We start from the raw sequence: 3,469 nt of genomic DNA, 5'->3' as shown, positions 1-3,469 counted from the left end.
TCGCCCAACTTCTATATGGGGATCCATCGAAGAGGAAAAATCTTCAACGACCATCCTGACATGCAGCCTTACATTGACGTCCGGTATTTCGACGACATACTTTATTAGCGACAAAAGATCCTCAATCTGTTAACTCAACTCTCACACATGTTCAAGAAACATTCAAAACCCTCAATTACACCTATGATCACCAACGCAACGATGGCAATTCCCCCTTCTTAGATTTATACTAGTTGGCACAGCTGTAGATCGATTCACAACTGAAGTCTACGTCAAGGACACTAACCTCGGTTTCTGTCTTAACGGCAGTAGCGAGATGCCCAGAAACGCTACAAACAAAGTGTCATCCGATCACTAGTGAACAGTGCCTTCTCCCACAGCAGTACATGTAAAACTAACGAATAACGAACTACAACGTTATAACATCACTACTCAGTCAACAACGGCCTATCCGCAGCACTCCATCGAATCCATCATTCTAAAAACAAGATGAACTCCTTTATCGCCCAACCAACACCTACAAACACCAATATACCCAACACTAGATTCTGTTACATACCAAAGGACATATGAAACACCGGATACAAAGAAGACGAAAGAACACTACGAAATATTATCACACGTAACATTCGATCCGCACCATCAACCCAGACACTAAGATACGCCTAATCATATAACTACAAAACCTCTAGAACACACACCCTGGTAATGATATCCCCGGTCTCTGGGTATGAGTCAACGTAGTGTATACATTGATCCCCCCCACTGTTTTTTTTGCGGCTTCATTAAACATCACTATTTGGTTCCTTTCCTATTTATTGGTTCACAATTCTTCTATGGTTCTACACTAAGACTTCTACATCACCCTCCTGGTATATATCACAATGCCATCTCTATTATTTCTTTGTACGTATCATCGGACGATTCCGACTCGAGCTCTGTGCATCCCCTTAAAAAGGCCGGAACTTTAGGAGGGTCACTGCATTTTTTAGAGGCTGTCCACGCAGAGACTGCAGTATAAGCTTAAGAGTTTATGCGAAGCAAGGATTACAATACTTTCTTCTTATGACTACTTTGTGGTTACATTATATCCAATTGTAGTCTAATAGCTCAATATATATAATATACACCCAGGTTGGAGCGTTCGTCACAGGTATTGACGTAATAATGTGTTTAGTACTGTTGTACGGATCACTTGAGTGATCGCGGTGTGTTCGTGTGTGCGTGTGTGGTGTCGTGGCCCGGCCGTGGCGGTTGGCAGGAGGATACTGCCTAGTCAGCAGGCGCCTATCGTTCGGCGGGTGGCGCGTGTTGGTGGTGGTCTGGTGAGTGTTGTGGGGAGGTGCGTGGGTCGGGTGATTATGACTGGGGCGGATATAGTCGTCATGTATATGAGGCGTATACAAGGAAGATACAACAGCTTCAACCCCCCCAACCCTCCCTACAAGAAGTCAAAGTCGTGTTACTGATGTCGATGGCCCTGTCGGTGATTGTCTAGCACCGCACCTCCTCATAAATGGTTCATGCCTTCTACTACATTGACCCTTTCCAACAAGACTCACATACCTCCCACTCCAGAACTTTTTTGGCGCCATCAAACACACATGACAACAAGAACACAAAACCACATCACCAGACAAACACTAAACGAAAAAACACTTAAAATAATTTACAAAAGCTCACGACCCCCTCCTCGCCTTAAGATGGCCGACGAAAGCAGTGAACATTTACATCAAAAAACCTTCCATTAACATACAACTCATGCCCCACAAACCACACTCCCAAGCAATAGACGCACATAACAACAAACAATTACACCCATTTCCACAATCCACAAGAAAGTTGCTACTTCCACGTTACGCAACGCTATGGAGTTCACGACTATAGACAATGACCTCTCCCAGTGTTACGGCCAATGTTATGGCCTTGTATATAAAACCCTTGTAATCCACCAATAATTTTGTATACTCCCCTCCCTGAGGATGACCGAAGTAAGGTCGAAATACGTATTGGAGGAAAATAAACAAAGAGTAAAACCGCACCAAATGCCCTTTTTGGACACCTTCTCAGCTATTTGTAACCAGCACAGAAATCTTGTTGCACGAGACAAATTTAAAACTTTCAATATAAGCTCAACAACGCACATTGTCGCTGGTAGACTTTTCTGATATCATTGTATACAACATGGCTCCTCCTACCAATTATATTTGATATATATATATAGTATATATATATAGATACTATATATATATGTGTGTAGTAGTGTGTTGTGTGGTGTGTTGTATGTACATGTATATGTATATATATGTATGTGCATCAGGACCACTTTTACACAGGACGTTGTGTATGAAGAGGGAGAAATGCTTACAATATAAGTAAAATTATTTAACTGACTCATCAATTTCTTCTTCTGTATGCTGTGGTTCACCTTGGCATTTATCTCTGTGAGATTTTAATCTTGACATAATCTCCTCTAGTTCCTGGTTGCAGTGTTCTGGTACTCTTTGCCAGAAGTTGTTGGTAGTTTTTCAAAATAATTCCAGACAGGATCATTTTTTCTGCCTGAAGAAACCACTCTGCCAGGTCCAGAGGACATCCTTCCTGGTTGATTCCAAAGCAGCAACTGACTCAGTGAGAACCTGCTTACCTAGAACAAGTTTCAACAAGAATCTTGTTGAAACATGTTGTGGGCTGCACAGTGGTATATACATGTAGGCTTATACCGTTCCTTGTATACTTGTGGCAAGTCTACATAACACTGCTCCTAATACTGATATGCTAAAAATGTTCTTTAGCAATCAGATAGCAATCACACAATATTTAAAATCTATAAAAAAATCTATTTAAATCAAATAAATCAGATTTAAAAAATCGATCTTTTATATCTTTTAAAAAGATAAAAAAAAATCGACAACCCTGGTGTCCACTAACCTCATACAATAATAGATATTAAGTCCGGCTTAAATTGGCATTTCAAAGCATAACACTGCCTTGAAAATAGTTTCTTATTTCAATATAAAGTTTATATTAACTTATACTGCATTGAATAAGTCAATAGTTGATATACTTGCCCTATATACAATGTTAGGTTTCAAGTTTTGATATGTTTGTCCAATACAAAATGTTAGGTTACAAAGAAAACAATGGCCTCCGCTAGCGGACCCAGGGATCTGGGTGCGCACGTCATGTGTAATAGTAGTCCTTGGTATATGTTTACATATATATATATATATATATATATATATATATATATATATATATATATATATATATATATATATATATATATATATATATATATAATGTGTATATATATTTTCATATGTATAAGTATATATATATATATATATGTATATATATTTATATATGTATATATATAATATGTATATGTATATTTATGTATATATTTATATATGTATATATATATTTATGTATATATATAGTATGTATATATATATTTATATATATG

This window comes from Oratosquilla oratoria, chromosome 36, assembly GCF_046742065.1.
Source record: "Oratosquilla oratoria isolate Oo_2021 chromosome 36, ASM4674206v1, whole genome shotgun sequence".
Classification (NCBI taxonomy): domain Eukaryota; kingdom Metazoa; phylum Arthropoda; class Malacostraca; order Stomatopoda; family Squillidae; genus Oratosquilla; species Oratosquilla oratoria.
Note: the sequence above shows the minus strand (reverse complement) of the source record.